The sequence below is a fragment of the Amyelois transitella genome, chromosome 5 (genome assembly GCF_032362555.1).
Source record: "Amyelois transitella isolate CPQ chromosome 5, ilAmyTran1.1, whole genome shotgun sequence".
NCBI lineage: Eukaryota > Metazoa > Arthropoda > Insecta > Lepidoptera > Pyralidae > Amyelois > Amyelois transitella.
This window is the reverse complement of record NC_083508.1, coordinates 5,869,464-5,891,994: the sequence shown is the minus strand read 5'-3', so window position 1 is coordinate 5,891,994 and position 22,531 is coordinate 5,869,464. Positions and strand designations below refer to the sequence as shown.

Genomic DNA, 22,531 nt, shown 5'->3' with positions numbered 1-22,531 from the left:
ACGTCTAATACAGCAATAAAGTCTGTCATTAAAATTATAAGAAGGAATATGAAGCTTTTACGCTGGCATCACATAGCACAAGTCTCGAACTTACTTTGAGGGTAGCTCTATGAGTCCTGTATATATTTATTTATAACGAATGTCACTTATCTAGCCCTGCTGAGCATTAAGTGCAAATTAGTGATTACATTTTACTAGGTAAGTACATTTTAACACAAATGATACTTATTTTTATAAAACACTTTCAATTGCATAGCTACTCTGTAATTTGTCAATCAAAGAATTTACAGTTTTAAATTATTCTGATTTAATATCTTAGTAAGACTGTGTAATAAAAGTAATAATGAAGTGGAGCTGCGTTGCTTTTACTCGAACTATTTATGAAATACGATGTTATCTGACACGCAATGTACGTACGCGGCTGTCACGTCTCTACGCCGACTGTAAGGGACTAGGTTTGAATATGATTGGAACTTCTCAGGGCTGTTAGGCCAAGGACTATTCCTTATGTAACGAAGTCATATGACACTGAAGTATAATCATCACTGCTTTCTTTGTTTTCACTAGTAATAGTACATACATGTCACATATATAACGTCTTACACCATTTCTGGTTAGACTGAGTCAAAAGTTCCAAGAGTCTCGAAGTATAAGAACCTATTAAGTATTCGCATAGTATTGATCCTTGTCAATGTGCGCGTCTCGAATAGTAATCACTATTCATGTATATTTTTTAGCACGAAAGTTGAAAGTAATCAAACAAATAATTTAGAGACAAGGTACTAATAAAATTCTTAGGGTAGGTCTCACCCCTCTAAGTCTCTCACAGTGTCATACGGTACGCGGGCGGGCACGGCGGGTTAGTCACGGTCATATCAAAATAACTTGGCTTATTTTTATAACATAAGTGGAGTAACAGTCCAGGTGGTATTTATTACTGTTTGATAATACCAATCTTAAATTGAAATCATAAACAGGAAGGAACATTTACAATCTTACAGTAAAACAAAATAAAGTTTCATCATACAAATCAGAAAAATATAGAAATATATTTATCCATTATCTTTGAGTTTTATATACCATATTTTCTAAGGTTAATGAAAGTGTTATGAGTGATTAGTAAATTCTGCACGGAACAAAGACAATTCTATAAAAAAGGCGTCAAACATAATGCTAAACGAACATGTATACACACTTATAATCACTTTATCTCTTACGAGGTAAGATTAAAAGTTTTGATTAGACTGAAAGGTCACGTTCAGCTGTATGGCTAAACGATAAAATTGCTTATTTAAATAATAGGTACATAAGTACTTGTCTTCTAATAAATTAATTAAAATATATTACTCACACACTACCCTAAATAATAAAGAAGGTTGAAACGCTATAAATGCCGTGTTCAAGATCCCTCCGACGGAATAAAAGTTAGTAGGGTGTGTCTGGTCACGGGGGTAGACGGGATGCCGGCTTCGTTCCGGGAAGGTATAGTTATGTGTTACTAAGACGGGGTTTGGGGAAATTTTATGCTCTTGTGCATTCAAGTATTTTGGTGTATAATGATTATTTTGTAGCACCTTTGGATTTCTTCCTGTAGATATTACCCATTTAAAGTGCAGACGTATTGCTATATTTTTATCTCTCTGAGGTAGACAGAGACATAAGATTGTTCACACAAAGAACTTTCCTTGAGAAAATGGATTTAATCACCTATAAGGTTGCTTTAAATTCTACCAGACTCTTAATTTGAACCCATGACTAGACTTCCTCTAAGTCACTAAGGATTTATATGGCCTTTTTGTCTCTCTCTATGCAAAATATCATTAAAATAGGTCCAGTTATTTTTGAGTGTGTTCGTTACAAACAAAAAGATAACAAAAACACATTTTATTTTCTCTTTATAATATTAGTATGGGTGGATAAAAAAGGCAACCCTATTGTTAGAGAAATAGATAATAGGGGGATGGGTTGTGATAACGCGTGCAGCGGGGGTGGGGGTGGTTGAATGTCGGGCAAGGGCGGCGTGAGTCACGGCCGCCACCGATCAATACTGCAAGAAATGCGTGCAACGGCAATGCGCCCGAAATTGCATTAAATATTTTAATGCATCTGAAACTTTGTTACATCGGTTTTTCCTTGGCGTTACATATCCATTCTTACAAATGTGAATGACCAATAATAGTAAATTTTCACTAATAGATAGTTGAGCGTACTGATAAAGACACAGGGTACAATAAATACATACATACATAAAATCACACCTCTTTCCACTTGCCACGATCCCTGCATACTTCCTTTGCTTCATCCACATTCATAACTCTCAATACAATAAATCCAGGAAAAAAACAAAAATGTATTAAAGCAACAAGGCCGCGTCCATAGGTAAGTGGTTTAACGATAAACGACTTTTTAAAGGCTATAGAAGGAGTGTTGTTTACCAGAACTCCAGTAAATATTGAACTTAAAAAAATATTTTAAACGAAATGTTTTCGGTATTTGATAAAGATAATATGTTTAGCAGAAATTAAATACGATCTAATTCAGATACAGGTCCAAGGCATTTTGTTTTTGTAAACACATATCAGCATTGTATGCCTAACTATGAAACGACAATAATTATAACGCGCCGAATTCTAGACTCGAATAATTGTGCACTCTAACCATTACGGGAAATGCATTTACAACGTGAGCATTTTGGATACGAGCCATTTGGCCGACAGCGCCAAACTGGTTCATCGACTGTGCGCTGCTTCAAATATTATGATGGAATAGAATTTATTATTCATAAAAGAAAGATGATCTTTTCAAGCAAAATAAGTATTAACATTAAATGACATAACACGTACTGTCATATATAAAGATATTCTGCGTCTAAGAATATTTTTCAGGCAGGTACAATCGGGCGCACGAATACATAGATCATGCCAGCTCCAGGCAAGGTCGGACAACTATTTCCGTACTCTAAACCAATGGCTAATCTCAATAATGCGGTATGTTGAAAATAGATTCACTGTCAAACTGGCAATGAGGAAAATATCTCAAAAAAATGAAATTTAAAGTTGCTTGAGAATGTCAGTACCCTACATAGATTTTGTTTTCGGTATAAATTGAATGTGTACAACAATTACTTCAGAAACCTTGGACTTGGGTGTCTAGAGTTAGTGCAGCTACGTCGTAGCGGTCTTCTCGTTCGAAATAACTCAATGATTCGAATCAGAAGTAATGTGATGTGGTCCTAAAAGACTCGAGATTGTATAGTGGTCTAGGAAGATTTTTGTTTGTACTACGTGAATACATTCAGGAATAATGAATGCAACCAACGCGACAACAAAATATTTTTAACTTCCTTAACGAAAACATACGTATTGACATCTACGTATATGTAGATTATTTTTAGTTACTTTACGTTGAGTTTACCTTATCGTCTAAATATTTGGTTTCCTATATTTTCTAAAGAGTTTACATGCCCAAGTGTCAACCTTATTTCTATGCTCAGTAATTTTGCAAGTGTATATCAGTTTGTCAATTGATAACGGCAGAGTTTCAATTTAACATAAAATGATATCAGTAATTTCTGTATTTTAATTGAAGGCATTTTACAGGAGTATATCAAAAAATCTGAAAAAACAGTAAAGCATCGCTCCTCGTGGAATTTCCTGAAATATCTTAATATTGACCTCGGATATGGCCTATACATATATATCTATGTATATGCCATTAGCTGAGGTTAAATTTCACCAAAAAGCCTTGAAATTGTAACAGACAGACTAAACTTTACGATTTATAATATTAGTATGGAACGCATCCGGATAATAACTAGGTACTTAAATTAAAATAAAACAAGTTCACGTGAGCAAAGTCGCCAATAACCTTATAGTAATAGAGGTCAAAGTCGTAACACAGAGCACTGAAGTTTACCAAGTCCGTTGCTTAATTTAAGGTCGTATAAACATGTCCGTGATGTGACCACATTGACCGAACATCACCATTGCAAATGCAAGCATACTTTTTTAAGTATTTAAATGAGATCGGTTCTTGTGTTGTTTACATATAAACACACTTATGTATGTTTGTTTAGCAACATCAAAATAATTAGAAAACAGATGTATAACTATTGTTACGGGGCATATATTTCCTATTCCACTTTGCTACGGTCCTTGCATACTTCTTTTACATCGTCCAAAATATTTTTTAAGCAAGTTATACCTACTTGTACTGGTTTTAATAGTTGTCTTATTTTATATCAGCCAATTGTGATGTTACTTCTTCTATTCTATTTTTCTGAGCCATAGTTTTAGTTTCCAAAATGTCTTAATTGAATAAAATTATCTTATAATGAATAAAAATTAAATTGTTTGATTTTTAATCGTTCCCCAGATTAATTGTTACCCTACTGCGATTACGTGTCGTTTCTGTACTTTTCTTATTGTGATTATGTGGCATTGAACACTAATAATAATCGGTGAACTTGACATTGAGAGCGGAGGCTCGTCATCGCAACGATGTTCGTCATCTCTTCCGCACCCAGTCGCCGTGAACTGGCGGGAAAAGGAGAGATGATGTATCATTCTGCGTTCCCGTCTGTTTGTAGGTCAGTCGTGTATTTGTTCCGGACAGTCCGAAAGTCGACTGGAGGTTACATTACGTAGATATTTACATTGGAAGTCAGCATAATTTGCGTCTGCGCAAATATAACACTGCTCTAATATGCCGAATCAAGATTTTTAGCACATTGAGCGAGACGGAAAATATTTCGCAGTATTTGGTTACATAGGTACTTACTATAGGTGTCGTGTGGTTCCCGGGTGTCGTGTGGTTCCCGGCACCAATACAAAAAAGAATAGGACCACTCCATCTCTTTCCCATTGTTGTCGTAAAAGGCGACTAAGGGATAGGCTTACAAACTTGGGATTCTTCTTTAGGCGATAGGCTAGCAACCTGTCACTATTTGAATCTCAATTCTATCATTAAGCCAAATAGCTGAACGTGGCCATTCAGTCTTTTCAAGATTGTTGGCTCTGTCTACCCCGCAAGGGATATAGGCGTGACTATATGTATGTATGTATGTAGGTACTTACTTACCTGACTTCCTTTTTTGTCCTCTATATAATTGACAGTATAAAGTTTAGGATTACAAGATTAAATGACAAAGAAAATTTTACTTTTAAGTAGATTATCAGATTCTATCAAGTATTCGGTTACTACATTCATTATTCATACTGCGCTTTTTACCCATTTTTCCATATGCAAGCGAAAAAAAAATATTGTTATATGTTGCGAGTTTATTACTCGTCAAATTACGTTGTTGAAAAGAAAAAATGGTTTTACTTTTCTAATAACCAGCTCTGAAGCTGAACCTTCTAATTATTGTGCGCATAGTAAAATAGACATATTATGCACATATACACTGAAATTTTAATCTCTTTCTTATTCACCGGAAGTATGATCTCATCAAAATTCATGAAAATCAATCAATGTTTTCACTTCATGTTTATGCTCTACGTAACTCCTGCGATATGTGTTCTTTAAACAAACTAAAGACTAGACAGTGTCTACCCTATCCTTAATATATAAATAAGTATATACATACAGTGACGAAACAACATAGAGAAGATAGTGACGAATGTGGACAAAGCGAAAGAAGTATGCAGGGACGATCCCTATACAGAAAATATAATAAGAAATACGAACATGCGACCCGTATAAATAAAACATAATTACAGGCATAGTCAAGTGGTCAATCGCAAAACTGTTTACCTGCCACTACGACAAATGTCCGTGCACGTCACTGTACTCACTAACTCAACACACAAACACTCCCATGAACTTATCATAAGTTCAAGGAAGTAGTCTTTAATTTAGAAGACTCACGAAACAACGCATCATTGAGCTAGATATAGAAATATATGGTTAAAGTTTGGCTTCTGCCGAGTTTAAAATGGTTGAAAAGAAAAATTCGTTATGATAAAACCACTGAACATATTCCGCTAAAATTTTGCTAAATAGAACAAAGTACATAAATTAGTATATAACGTATTTCCTATGGTAGCAAAAGCCAGATCAAAAACTAGTAAATGTATGAGTTCCACACTTTCAGGATCCGTACATACATAATATATATTACGGAAGAAAGATGATTTTAAATGGGTAAAATAATATAACAATTTTGTGTTGCAATTGCAAAACTAACAGAAATCCATGTTCAGGAACAGCGAAATCTAGTAGCACTTTCACAATGTTCTTAGTAACATTCACCCCGTGAAGCCTTCGTAGTTGGTGGAAATTCCCGTAGATGGCGTTGTACGCTCAAGTTGCTTCATTGCGCACTTACCAGTTCTTTTCATAGATGTCGCTAGTATGTACGCTACTTGACAGACACTGAACAGTGAATCGCACTAGTAACTTAAAAACGAAAAAATTATGAGAGATTTTAACCGATTGAAAAAATGAAACATTACTGGAGTAACCATTGGTTTCGTTTTCTTGAGATTACAAATTATTTCAGATAGGTAATTGCATTCACTCTAATATAATTGCATTGAATTTAGAAATATTGAGTTAATTTGTGTATTGTTACAGGATTTTAAGTAAAGTCATTATTTTCAATAACCTTTGTTCGTCGGTGAACGACGTGATTTTTTTAAAGTCCTGCATCCTTTCGTCCTCTTTTCTATTCTACGAAACTATACGATGGATAAAAAAGTAAACTTAATAAATAATGAAGGTACTATGGGATCTACGTTACCGACATCAATAAAGGATAAATGAAGGACTTCAATCACATAAGTACCTTGTATGTTATTACGAAAACAAACTTAAAAAGTTCAGATTTGAAGTCGATTTTTTAGGCTAACAGTCTGTCTATTATATAATTGAGCCATTCTACTAAGTTACGCATTTGAATCTTTTCCAGACTATTGGCTCTGTCTTCTCCGTAAAGATAAAGACATGTCTAAGCACCGCTAATAGTTAGGTCAGTCACGGCAACCGCTTTGTTGTCTACACAGAGCACAGTACCTTGCTCTGGGCTCTGTGATTGTTTGCATGCGCCACGTATATGTTTACGTGCGTGCGTGCGTCACGCGGTCGTCGCTCCCCATATAGAAACAAATGACTGACCATCTGACTCATTTGTTTTATCATTTACACGTGTGTTTAGGGCCGATTTTGTTTTCCAAGTATTATCAAATTGATTATTGATAATGACTGGATATAGGTTATTTATAAAATTCCGGCAATACACACTACGGCATCGTCGTCGTTATAGAATTATTTGTATTTGAAACATTTACTTACATATGGAAACTGAAAAATGTGGAAACAATAAAGTTTTTTTTAAATCTAAAATGATGAAAATTGTTTTACTGCAATCTTCTGTTTCTTTTGAACATTTAGGTCTTTTTAGGGTTCCGTACGTCTGAATACAAAAACGGAACCCTTATAGGATCACTCGTGTGTCTGTCCGTCCGTCGCTTACAGTCAATTATCTCCGAATCTATTAAACCGATTAAGTTGAAATTTGGTACACATATCAATTCCTGTGACCCAAACACAGAAGTGTGACGTGAGCAATCTGTATATGGGGGGTCATTTTTGGGGGGGAAGGGAAAATTAAAAAAAAAAATTCTGAAAACTGCATCGTGTGGCATATCAAATGAAAGGTCTTGTTGAGAAGATCTTAAATGTAATTTTTTGTAATTTTAAAATAAATAGTTTCCAAGTTATTCAAAGAAAATAGACAAAAATTGACCATAATTCATGTATTAAAATATTTCTGTTCTCTCCTATAAAGACAACGATATATTTATTATTTTTAAATGGTATATAAAAAGAATCCACCCAGTTAACAAAACTGTTCAATTAAGCGAAATTCACTTTCGCTACTCGCCGCTAGATGGTGCCAGTAGATTGTTGAATTTTTGAATTACTGTATGTTTTCCGATATCAGCATACCAGAAATAATTATATTTTTTCTTAGTCATATGATTTTTTTTAGTTTTTTTTTGTAGGTATACAGATATAACTTTTTAAATTAGTTAATATTTTGCGTTACTTTTCCAATGACCATTAGAGCCAAAGTGTATTTTAATAAGAAGTTCCTGATACCAATCATATGAATAAGCTGATATTACTTTTCATAATAACGATTTTGGTGTGTTGCTTTGATTATCCAACAACAAAATTTGCAGTAATAACTAATGACCAAATTAAGCTATCAATGATCTTAACTACATTTCTTCTTAAGTTGCGGATTTGCGAAACAGCATTTCAAGTGTAATAATAATCTGTAAGACCTTCGAACATAATACCGATATGACAGTAATAAAATAAAATAGTTTGTAGGAGAAGGGCGGGCGGGCGATATCGTAACTATGGCCAGCGATATCGCAGTCGGTCGCCGTGCAACCTTGCGGAGTTTGTTGCTCCGGAGCGGGGGAGGGGCAGGCAGGGGGAGGGAACTGTAACCTCCACTGACACGCTCTAACTAAACTGCACACAACCACAGACTTGAAATGTGTAGTGCAACCATTTTAATGGAATCCTTTTAAAATGAATATGAATGAACTTTAACACTTAATCGAGAAAACCATGTATTTTTTTAATAAGCATAAATTTACATTATGTTTATTTAAAGAATTATGTATTTCTTTTGGAAAATGACACGGTTTTCAATTCAATAATAAGGCTAAATAGATCTCAAATACCTTTTATGTGTAAATGTTATTCAAGTATTTGAAAAAAGGAATTTTTATGTAGGGTGATAGAAAAGAAGTGGTGAAATTATAATATTCACTGTCTTTTCAACACGATGAATCTACATATATGTTAGTACTTGATTGACTTTGTTAACTTGACGATAAAACTAGGCTCCTAATTTTTTGTATGATAAAAAATAAGGAGCAATGTTTTATTATATCATATTTCATATATGTATTTATTTTGATTATATATTTTTTAAGATCTTATTCAAGATCTTTATCTGTTAAACCTTATTTGATACTGCATTTATACTTGCTTGATAAGTTCGATATTTCCACCGTAGACAAACTGAATTCGCAATTCAGTTCCTTTGTGATTTGGCTTCTGTTGTTAAGACACTGGTTCCTTCTACTATCGTTCCGATTTATCTTAAACACGTTCTTCTTTTATATTAACTTGTTCACAGGAGAAGGTAGGTTCCACCTTCACACAGATGTAAGTAGGTTGACATCAACGATCCCCTGTTGTCTAGCTGCAGCGCATTCTTTGCCGTGCGAATGCGTGCATTAATATGCAAATGCCGCGATAACCGTCTATTTGTTCGAAAACATAATTAGATAATTAGTTAACTATCGTACAAATTATAGTTTGTTCTTGATGAAGTTTATTGTCCTAATTGCAGGTTGTTTACTTCAGTGCATGCTGTTGCATCGCTCGAGCTTCTCCTATAAATTATTCAAAATCCGTGGCATAAATTTGATAACTCACTAATTATCTATAAAGTAAAATTACTTTGTAAAATATTGAATTTTGAGATTCATCTTCGTTTATTTATTAAGTTATTTACATCAGAAATATGAATAAAAATAAAGTAATAGTTCAAAACAAACAATTATCGGCTCCCACAATTTGCAATAACTGGCTAGACAAAGTATTCTTTCATGGCTTTCCATTCGAAACTTATTTGATGTGGCATCGAAAAGAGGGCAGGGCCGCCCTGGACAAGCGCTGTCGCATCTAGTAAACAAAGATAAAACAAAGCAATCAAACCTTGTTGTTATTATTTTAGTTGTATCCAGCGAATGTAGTCTAGTTGTTTTCAGTAGGGACGCCCTACTTTTTAAACAAATCGTTTAGCTTTAGTGGAGATTATTCCCGCGTCCCCCCGAGCTGCGGCCACTACTGTTTACGCATCCGACGCCAGCTTGACCTATATACCAATACAATAGAATTATTCATGAACTCTGTCAAGCGCCTTTATTCTATCATCAACAAACAGACATCTTTTTAATAACTTTTTTCCCGTCACTTGTAAATACGTATCACGTGCCATACATGTATACAAAACACTTACAAAAAAAATCTTATAAATTTTCGCACACATAAACTTTTTTAATAATTTAAATGTGTAAAATTCGTTTATATGTAAGAAATTATTTAAATTTATATCAAACAATTGGAGTGTGGTTCGCGTTGCATTTAAATTTTAAATTCCGCTAGTAATAGTCGGGAATATTTGGTCGAGCTATTTCTGGAGTGTTAGTGATGCGAATTGGTGTGCCACTCTCGCCCGTTGACCCACATGACAAAACCTTTGTCTACTCTTCTGACTCTACCATGAGCTGAGCTTATTTTATTGGTACAGGACTAATTAATTTGTAAATAATAGTTATTTTGATTTTGTAGACTTTGTAGTTGAACGATAAGAACATATCAAAGAAATTGTAGATTTTAATTAATCTGAGGTTCAAGTGAAATGTTTAATAAGATTTTGTGACGTGTCTTTGTGCCAATATTTTTTTATCAATCAATAAAAAAGAAGCCTTGGACTTTCAAAGTCTCGTCTATTTCTAATTTCTATTACTAAATTCTAGGATATGTTTGTTTGATATATATATGATTTTTTTCAAGAAAAATATTTCGGAAATACTCATTTTTCTGCAACAGCGGGTTTAATATAATAACAGTTATATGTAATGTATGTTTAAACACACCGCCGCCGCTGAAACTTGGTGGATATCGGCGATGACCCATATATTCCAACCGGTAGAATAACGCTCCGTTGATTTTTCCAGAACAAAGAATGGCCACCCTACTGTCCTTGACCGGTTATTTACCTCTCTATGTAACACAAGGCTGCAGTCGTTGCTGCTAACGCGTTATATTCAACTTTTACATTATAAGTGGAACGTGAATCATATACCTACAGTACTATGTCACACGTTAAATGATTATTTTAAGTTATGATACAATAAATAAATTTAAAAAAATGCGTTGCATTTCTTTTGTGCTCATGAAATCAAAAGATTTTAATCATATTGTCATAGTTCTGAGGGTTCTAACATACCTAATAAAAAAAAATTTATTTTCTCAATTGAAAACTAAATAGCCAGTTGACTCCTGAGTCCTGGGAGTCGTATCAAAAGATATGTATTCGATTGCACCAAAACGTACAAAGCGCAGTTGGACATAGCGCGGGCGATAATTGCGAAGGTCGTGTCGTGCCGCAGCTGGATCCCGACTCACACGCCCAGCTCCTCCGAGTGATATCAATAGTTAGGTAGCTTGTGACGATTACTCGCCGATACCACTGTAAGAGAAAACAATTTTTATTACGTTAAACCTAAGGCATAGTTTACCGTGTCCGCTGCCGTCGGTCGGTGGCCTTACCTCGTTTGAGTTCATGCACCCGCGCGAAACTGGGGCACGTACCGCGTGCTCCCCGCCGACCTCACCGCCCCCTCTTCGTCCCGTTACCTACCACTAGCTTTTCATTGAAATGTACCCATTAGTAACTACAGGAATAATGTGCGATGATGGATATTAGTTAAAATTATATGCGCATAACATTGTTATTTATTTCAGAGAAGAACGAAGTTTCGTTATTATAAATAATATAATTCGTTCTTTTTACATAATATCTGTCATAAATCAAATTTGAAAGTACAAAACTCTTACAATTATAAGTTTGGAATAGTAAAGTTAAAAAAAGATTAGCTCCTTAAATATAACACATACAAATATATATAAAACACAAACATAATTTCACCTAAGGCAGTAAAAGCAACTAGATAGTTCACTGCACACATAAGATTAGGGGCTCTGTGGCAGGAGAAATGCTGTCACTGGTACGTAGTCAGTTGCTGAACCAGTATTGCGTTGTAGAGAGTTGCGCAAGAGCCGCGAGAAAGTGCGAGTAAAAGTTGACGCAACCGTGCGTCACCGCGCGGCCAACGTCACACATGCACGCGTGAGTGTGCGCACAGCCTTATACATATGTATATGTGTTATTCTGTGTTTATGCACTGACGACACTTCATTACAAACGAACGGTAAACTATGGTACTAATTGGAGCTATTAATAATATTGATACGAAGACTAAACGGAATGAAAGAGCAGATGGGAACGATTTTCTCGAAACAACAAATAACAAAAAATATATAATTATGAATTTTCGTTAATGTCGGTTTGAAACAAGTAGCTAAATAGTAATGTCTACTGGACGTACATGGCGAATACTGCGGTTCGACATATAAAATTCATTCATTCTATTGACGACAGTAATTCCAATATTTCTACACTAACTACAACTTAATAATTACTGAAACTGGAATCACGTTGAAATGATATTATTTTCGTGTAATTTCGGGTTAGGGGTTGGTGAAGGCGAGGAGTAGGGGTCGGGAGGGGAAGGGGTCTGTGGCGACAGAAATAGGGCGCTGAGGACAGAGCAAGGCTGCCCCGGTTACCGGCCGTCGACCCGACTTGGTACCTATGAGTACGCGCGTGTGAGCGACCGTAGTAAAATATAAATTGTATAAAGCATAGATAGGTCACAAAAATCACTGGTAGGTACTCATGCTTCCCGTGGTATCTCATTGAACAATGAAAGGGAAGAATGATCAACTATTAATTAAAAACTATACTCTTCGTTTGTCTTATTTTTTATTTATCATTATTATAATAAAGTGTTAAATGGAAATGCGTTTACCTCTGTATACACTTATCATTTTGTTAGTATTAGTGCTATATTTACTTCACCATTGCTAGTAATGGAGATGCATGAAAACAATTAATAATAGTCGTAGATAAGCCATATTATAAGACCTTAAAATATTTTCGGGACTCTTTCATAGCCTTTCTTCCATCCCTTCAAGAGAAAAGAATATTTTTAAATTATTTGTTTCTATGATAACCTTAAATGCGATGATATATAAAAATAGATTTATTGCCAATATAGTATAGTTTCAAAAGGGATTTGATAGCATTTCATTATTTTTATTTTCATCGCATATATATTACAGCAGTTGATGTGATACATTCAAATTTGTGGGCCGTATGCCTATTTGTCTATTAATCAATCTAACGCCATCTACTGTAGAGTAGAGGAATCTGTTTTAATACTATGCTACGAGGCGCTTAGCCAGCTCCGCCCGCGCCGCTCTCCCTGCGATAAGGGCACGGGTTCGTTGCCCTATACAGGCTGACCTCAAAAACGAGGACACTGCAAAATTAGGACGATGACAACGTAATGACTCGAGCGCCAGCACCATGCAAACGAGTTGCGACTTTAACTCACAGTTTTAAAGTTTAAAATTCATCGCTGCAAAGCATTGGACTACATGTATTTGATCAATTAGGCAAATACGCTGACTCTAACAGCAGAGAGCTGTGTTGAAGTGTTTCAGTACATGACAATAATGGTTATTAATCTATTCGAAGAATTTACTTGTATCGTTTGAGTCTCGGCAATTTGGAACAGGCACTTTATTGTTTTCTCTAGAAGAGGCGACTAAAGGAATTAGAATTTTCAACTAGAGCAGCGACTATGATTCAAGAATTTATTATCCTATTAATATGGTCGCAAAGGTCAGACGAGTGACTGTTTCTAAAACTTTAATAACGTATAACTTTAATTCGAATAACTGACTTTTCCTCACTGGGCCGTAGTTATTCATACGGCTTCTCCCAAGGGTGAGAATTTATTTTTACTAAAAAAACAAAACAAGACTACGGGACTGTACATTTAAGTCCCTTTACCTCGAAAGTATCACAACCTAATGTTAATTGTACTTATTAAATAACAGACTTCGAAATATTTATTACAAGGGTTATGTCAGGGCAATCCGGGTAATAAATAATATTACAAAAATGTTTGTTGTTCTGACCAATACATCCGCTAATAAATCGGCCGGAAAACCGCACCTCATTTTGAAGCGAGTTTATCCTTGATTATATTAGTTAATTAAGAACACGGATACCAAGATGTCTACGATCGATTGACCTGGTCATTCTGTAAAAAAAAAATGGAACCAAAACTGTATACCCATACATCCATATAATCATAGACAGAGCCAACGGTCCTAAAAGACTGACAGGCCACGTTCAGCTGGTTGGCCTAATGATATAATTAAGATTCAAATAGTGATAGATTGCTACCCCATCGCCTAAATGAAGAACCCAAAGTTGAATAATCGAATAGTCGATATAGTTGAATAGTTTAAGAGATTCGGTAGACTACTTATATCAACGGCGGACCCCAGGCCCCGAAACATAGCAGTGAAGTGTGCAACTGGCCAGCCAGCTATAGAGATTCTATATCAAGAATAGTTGAATACATACATATTGCATATATCAAATCAAACCTCTTTCACGGAGAGGTAGGCAGAAACCACATCTTTTTACTAGCCACGTTCGTGGCTGAAGCGAAAGAATATATATATATATAATTAATTGTTAATCCATTCAATAAGTCTATATCCCTTGCGGGGTAGACAGAGCCAACAATCTTGAAAAGCCTGAAAGACCACGTTCAGCTGCTTGTCTTTATTATGGAATTGAGATTCAAATAGTGACAGGTTGCTTGCTCATTGCCTACAAGACAAATCCCAAGTGTAACTTTAATGACTTTTATTTATTAACATAGAAAAAATAAAAGATGAAAATGTAACTACATTAGTGTAACTGCTACGAGCTTCGTAGCTCGTAGCACGTGCTACAAGATAAACATAAGGGATATTCTTTTAAAATATATATTCAAGTATTTAGTCGCAATATATAAATGTATAGTATACTTTATTAAGCTACTTTTTATAATTAAAATTATAGCATTAGGTATTTAGGAACCTAACTGCGTTTCACCGTAGCTATAGAATATTGACCGGCAGAATGTGCTGAATAAGTTTCCCATAATTGATTTGATTTTAGCTAAATATGACTTTGACCTTAGTAATTTGAGAAACCATTGTTGTTTGTGTCGTATAATCATGATGGTGCTGTTCTAAATATATAACCGTATTATCGTTACGATAAAAATTATAACAATAAAATAAATGACGCACGCAGAAGTGAATAACGAAGCTAATTTATAATTCTTTTGTTTCAGGTAAGTCGGCTGTTTCAGAACTGTCCTTCAAATTTATTAATTGATTGAACATGGCAAGTAAACATCTTATTCGAAAATACAGATGTACATTGTTTTGCCATAAATTTTGCGTGCTTATCGACTGAAAATCTTTTGTTTCTTTTATCAAATACTTTGAAAACTTTTCTCAATAATTTGGTAACAGTCACATCGCATACGTAAGTTCCAACAAATCTACAATCACAGTTTAATCAAGAAATTTATTAATAAAAACGTACTGTCACGGAAAATCCCACATTGATTCGCTTATCATTTGAAATTACGTTGTTTATTGCGTTATAAATATCAAGATCTAGTTTTGAATCGCGTCACGTATGCGGTTTGCATGCGCTAGCGACTGCAATGGAAAATGAGTGTAGGATGCACCGCGGGCCGGGAGTGGAGCTAAAAATACCAACGGTCGTCGAACTGTAAGTGGGTCGCTCCCTGTGCCCCCCTCCCTCGCCCACCACGTAACACTCGTACGCCACCCCTAGGAATAATGAATCTGTAACGAATGAAATGGCTAGGTATTTGATAAAATACATGTAATATACGTTAAAAAAGGTAAATATAAAAATTCGTCCAAAATTATATGCATGCTATTCTTAAAGCATCCCCGTGTAGTTATTTTTGCAGTTTGTTAAATACATACATACTTACATGTATCCCTTCGCGGGGTAGACAGTGCTACCAGTCTTGAAAAGAGTGAAAGGCCACGTTCAGCTGTATGTTCAGTTTTCTTATTCAGATTAATAAAATATTTAATTCCGGAATACTAGATATTAGAATACCATTGAGTGTAATAATTTTTTACTCGTATATTACGTAACATGTCAAAAAAATCTAATTTTATGTTAATTTGTGACTAGGAAAAAATTGATAGAAAATTTATTATAGTACAGTCTAGTACCTAAAAGTTTCATATTTCTACAAAGCGACGAGTGGGTTTGATCCACCCATGTTGGTATACGTGTTTCCATAATGCTTGATGTCTATTTTCGTTTTCATAACAATCATGTTCTTATTTCGTTTTATCCGACTTTAAAAGTAGAGTTACAAAAATAAAAAAAATGTTAAACAACTAACTTGTTATTTACATATAAGTGAATTGAATAGAGTGACAAGATTTTGTTGTTTGCATAAATAATAAAGTGTTGTTGATTTTACTGATATGTTTGAAGGCTGCGTTCACATCATCGATCGATGCGATCACAAACACAACCGATGTAGAGACATAGCGCAAATGTTCTGTGACAACGAGAAATGTACATAAAAAGCGTGATGAACTAGCACAAAGCGTAGGAAAATTTCCAAGCTTTTCAACGTTTATTTTCGTTGGCAGCCGACGCAAGGATCCATTCTAGGTCCAGAATTAGTGCAACCTGCAGTCGTCAGTGGCTGGCCACGTCAACGATGTTGCGTGGGTGTTGTTTTCTGTTTTCCCCATAGCTTATGTTGGCTTTGCTGGGTGCGGGGCATGCGGGGCGCGGTGCGGGGGGTGTCGCAACGCAAGCGGCGCGGGTGCATGGCCGGCCGTCGGCACCGCGCCGACCCTGACTGACTTATCTTGCGAACGTGCGCTGCAAATTCGCATTCTAATGCTAGCGAATTTTACAACCGCGGGCTTATTGTTGCATTGCAACGGACATCTTTGTGCCGTCCTTTAGGAGTGTTGTAACACCCAAAACGTGGAGTTGAATGAACTAGGTCGTAATCCGCTTCACAAATTTTCTTTTAATCTATTGTATCATTAATTTTAGCACACTAATTTAGTGATACGACACGTGCAACTATAGTGATAATTTATATATAGCCAATATATTAATTAACCTGAATTAATTAAATTCAGGTTAATTAATATAATAAAATTTAATAAAAATGGATGATGGATCGAAGATTGGTAAACAGTTATTAACTAATTTGCTGATATTCAGATAAAATAAAGTATTACCACCAATTTATATTTAAGTATACGGGTGCTATGTAAGAAACATTGCCTAAAGTAAGTAACTACAATAATAAACAAGTTTCTCTTTTTCACTTTTAATTTAAAATCTTCATAACTTTTGTGACGTATTAAAAACATATTGCTTTTAAGATTTTTATCCGACTGTGATATTATGTGACGATCCATGTAATGTAGGTATATCCGACGTTATTCGTTACATGGATAAAAATATTAACCGAAGGTATATTGTTGGTTGGTGGGTATATTTGTAGTTAGTTTTTTTATCTTAAGTAAACCCAAATAAATAATACTTGACTTTTCTAGCCACATCAACAGTACATAAATATTGCTTGATGTAACAAAATCCTGTGACTTGTTTACTTCAGAGTGCCTGATTAAAGGATCTGCGCATTTGTACAACCTGACTTTATGTCAAGTTCTATTTTGCATGATTTTATAACAATTATTAAAGTAAACAACTTGCAGAAAGACTACGATCTTAATTTTCGTCGTGTTTGTTATGCTTTATTTATTTTAAGCAATATGGCATTTACATTATAAAACTTCTGAATAGAAACTTTTTCACTTGCAATTTCTTTGTTTTTAGGTATTTGGCTATGAAAATGATATTTTTACGTTTTTACTTTTTTAACATTTCACCCCTTCACCTCGTCTAACAGTTAACCTAATTTGTTCCGCGCTATTTCCAAACCAGAAACTAGGTCAAACTGAAATGTGTTTCCAAATTATAAGTATTATATGTTTTTGTTCACAGTCGAATCTTCAAGGGAAAAAGATATGAATATATGACAAGAGAAGATATAGAGATTCAATAATGCCTTGAGATATCGAATACATAGGTATAATCTTATGCTATATAGGTAGATATAGTGTCTTTGGCATTAGCAATAGCAAATCATTGTGCTAACGACTGTAGGCTGTTTGTTTCACCTTGATGTAATGAGTTACAAGCATAGGTTGTACAGTAAGAGGCGAGCTAGGCTGGATCTCAAAGGCAGGACAAAACAATGAGAGTATAGAAGAAGTGGCGTGTGGTTCCTGGCACCAATATAAAAAAGAATAGGATCACTCCATCTCTTTCCCATGGATGTCTTAAAAGGCGACTAAGGAATGGGCTTATAAACTTGGGATTCTTCTTTTAGGCGATGGATTTGCAACCTGTCACTATTTGAATTTCAATGCTATCATTAAGCCCAACAGCTGAACGTGATCTATCAGTCTTTCAAGACTGCTAGCTATGTCTACCCCGCAAAGAATATAGACATGATTATTTGAATGAATGCAATAATATAGAAGAGCCTTCTTAAATCTTGAAAACATAGGTACATATGGTTGCTATAGGCAATGATGACCCTTATTTTAAAAGTTCCAAGTGATTAAAGATTAGATGATTGAAGGTTATAGATAATATTTTTTGTTTTCACATTGCCACAAAAAAATTAATCTATCGGTTAGACTGTTTCATCATTTGAGTTGACCTGACATTCTGAAGCTAAATTTAACAGTACAAGTCTTAGAGTTTGCCTTTACATGTCGGTGAAATTAAAGCGAATTTACCGTACAAGACATGACTTATTAAGATCTTGTCAGGTTCAGTTAGTGTTGCCAAAGTCTTTGTTGCCAGAGAGTATATTATAGAAGTCAAACCTATAGTCTCCTTATTTTATGATGGCAGGGAGCGGCCGCGACTCGGACTTTGTAATACATTCGGCCTAGTCAGCGTTCGTTGCCCCGTGGCGCCGAGGTCGCCACAACGCGAGCGACGTTGGTGATCCGAGCGCCTCCGAGCTCTGACGGATATTGCCGATTAGCCTGTTGGCGCGAAATTTATTTTTAATGCTATTGTTTCACGTAAGTGAAATAACAGGCCATAATTCATACTAAATACTCGTAAAGCAGCTGAAATGCAAAAGTTTAATAAGAATCCCAATCAAAAGTATCCAGGACTTTGATTTTCAGAGGCAGGCACTGCAACCGTTATTATTGCAATACCTAAGTTCTCTTACATCTATAAAATAAATACCTAGGCAGTTGGGTTTAATTCATTGAATGAGCGTATATGTCATTTATGACTAGACAATATATATAAATCGTCTCTTTTAACTATATACTTATTTACTAAAACACCTTTAACTAGTTAAACTACTGTTTTAGTAAATAAGTATGAGGAGTATGAGTATGGATGAGTAGTATGAGTAAGAACCCTAGTGGGTTCTTCAATAGCAATAAACTATTCATAATCTATGTTTACAATTTCCCTCTTGAAAAGCAAAAGTCAGATTATGTAACTCGGCAGAAAGTAGTCTCATGACACTCAAACCCAGTGTTGTATATTCCGGAGCTGACTAGTGCGACGCACCCGTTTCGCGCTCATTAGTATGGAGACAGCGGACCGGACAGCGCCTCGCCACTTTCACTCTCACCGACAACAAATCTTACGCAAGTCACCGTCACTCTGCAACTCTCTCCAAGATGTAAGACGTTTTACCCGGCATCACATGAGAGAAAGAACAAGTGCTTTTCTAAATATATATGTATAGCTTATCTGATCAAACATAAAGTCAGGTTTCTTTACTGAAACACTTAAATATTCATGCAGTACAGATACCTACCTAAGGTAAGGTAAAGTCATTGATGAAATGAAATCATAATACCCCACAAACCCTGGACCTAAAAGTATAGAAGAGGAAGCAAGCGAGAACACAACTGAGAGCAAAGCAAAGCTTAAATTCAGTGTACCGAACTTTCCATTATATCATTATTTTCGCAACTTTTCAAAATAATCCAGAATTATGTAAAAAGGATGCGGTTACAAAAGTTTGAGAAACACAGATAAAATAGTACATGTCTGGTAAGTATGGTGCAAGGCGCATCCTCAGGTCTAATGATGGTCTCGTAGAAATGAAAGTGAGTAGCGTTTCGGTTAGTTCATTGTGGGTCAGCGGAGTAGGGCACCGGGGGTCGACGCCCGCGCAGCCTCGCCAGGTGAAAGTGGCCCTCCTCGTCCCCGCGCTCCCCTCCACTGATGGCGGTATGGTACCTGCGCACGCGCCTACTTTTTGCAACTTGGCCATGGAACCTATTACGAATTACGATAACTACGAAACAGTTCCAAATGCAAACATGGCCTTTATTTGTAAGCTATTATTCAATCACACAAATAAGTAACAAAACTTAAAAATATGTATCTTTTTAGGTTTTTGAACTTTCGAATTATTTTTTGGTGTAACTAAACATATAAGTTTATTCATTTTCAATGTATTATATTATTAAATGTTGTCAAAACTTTTCGTAGCATTGTAGTGCTACGAAAAGGCTACGACGCTACGATCAACGCAAGATACTTAATTTATTATTTTTAATAAGCTACAATTACTACCTACAGTAAATAATATATAAGGAAATAATTTTTATTACGTTTCGCAACAGGTAAAATATACATCCTTTAATTACTACATACTCGTACATTCATTTTATGGGTTTAATTAAACAATAAATCAATGAGTTCGCAGCTTCCCACAAATAAGTATGTACAAGTACATCCTATTACAAAATTGTCGATGTTCTAGATCCTGAAGTGAACACATTTGCTTGTATAACTCGCATACTGAACAATGAATTTGCGAACGATACGCAAAACTTTACGTAACGTGAAGACGTCAGCGTAGCTAGTGATTGAATAGGCTATGCCCGTCTTACGTAAGTATAACGCACTTACCTAAATAAAGTTCGTTACCTTACGGACAGGATTAATGATTTTATTTGTTAATGTGCCATTCTACACGCAATTCTAAATAAACAATAGTTTCCGTTCAATTAGTACATTTGAGTTTTTGTTGTACAAACAAACATGTTCTGTTTTATCGCTGATAATGAAATTAAATCGTTATTAATTTTAGCATACGGCGGATAACATTTTAAAGACTAAAGTCATACAAAGCATTGTAGCTAACTAGGATAACAATCAAATCCGCTTAGCACATTTTCTTGGAATGACGCGAGATCTTTTATCTACAACCTACAAGGTTAAGCTGTTCTATTTTGTTTATTTGCCACAACGTTTAATATCATACTCTATATAAAGCATATGCCTCATTTTGTATTAAGTAAGCTATTAATGAAATCAATCAGCGATTTCGATTCTGTAATAATTGTAGAGAATAGGCTTATAAACTTGGGATTCCTCTTTGCAGGTGATGAGCTAGCAACCTGTCACTATTTGAATCTCAAACTTATCATAAATCCATACAGCTGAATGTGGCCTTACAGTCTTTTCAAGACTGTTAGCTCTGTCTTCCCGGCAAGGGATGAAGATGTAACTATATGTATGTATGTTATTCAAATGTCTAATACATTTGAATTACATACATACATATAGTTACATATGTAAGCTAGATTCCAGTTGCACCCTCCACCGTGCTTGCTTCGGAACTTGCTTACGTGCAATACTGAAATAAAAAGTTGTAATTCACTTCATATAACATCACTAGATTATTTGTTAGTCATGGGCATTCGCCTAAAATAACTCGTATCGTTTTATTTGTACCGTTCCCGTACGCATTGTCCCTAAATTGGGTCATAGGGAATCAGCGCGGATAATGTTTACGGGCCATTGTAATTTGGATGAGTGAAGGCTTGATATAGTGATCCGAGGCGCAGGCCCAAAGTTGCGACAGCCGAACAAAGAAAGCGGCAGCAGGCCGGCCTTGCAGAGTTCATCGACCGAGTTTTGCAGGTCGCAAGGTTTCGCCAATCGGGCTTCTCGTAGCTCCAGGATATTGCCAATTCAGCGCGATCAAGGCTGCCAGCCACCAGCCTTTTACTTTTCAATTTTATCGTAGAATTATTGAAAACACAAATGCATTGAGTAAAAACATTATTGACGGTTATCCAAATGTACCTACATATTTATTATATTTAATGGAAGACTTATTAGCGTCAGAAGATAAAATGAAAAAGTTCCGAAAGTAAATTACTTAGTGTCAAAAAAAATATTCTTCATTTTTATGAGAATTGAGATTTATTATTACAATAGTTAAACTACTCGTAGTACATTTTTAACCGATTTCAGGCAAAAAATAATGAGCACGCAAATTCATACAACTTTATTTCAGTTAAAAAACACGGCACGGCGTCATACAGTTTTAATATCTAAGTAATAATAAGATTTTTAAGTTTAAGTTAGTGATTTTAGGCTTAAAAAATACGTTATTGCAATCAACACAGTTTAACTAAAGCTATTATATTGCAAGATACAAACCTGAAACTAATTAAAAATACAATTGTGAAAAAACGTGCGAAGCTGAAATATTTATTTAACTCTCGCAGATTGTAGGATATAATGTATAAGTCTTATTGAACTCAACACGATTGTTTTATTTTAGTATCTAGGATAGCAATATCGACTGAAGGGCAGTTAGAATCTGGCTTATTTATTAATTTCTTTCATGCAAGGTAA

At 35.2% G+C, this 22,531-nt stretch overlaps 1 protein-coding gene across 1 annotated transcript in view; it reads left to right on the top strand.

Annotated features, from left to right (window-relative positions):
• The window catches only part of LOC106139092 (ecdysone-inducible protein E75), a 96,844-nt gene that overhangs the window by 22,158 nt on the left and 52,155 nt on the right, over window positions 1-22,531 (top strand). The gene's annotated exons all lie outside the window — the stretch shown is intronic.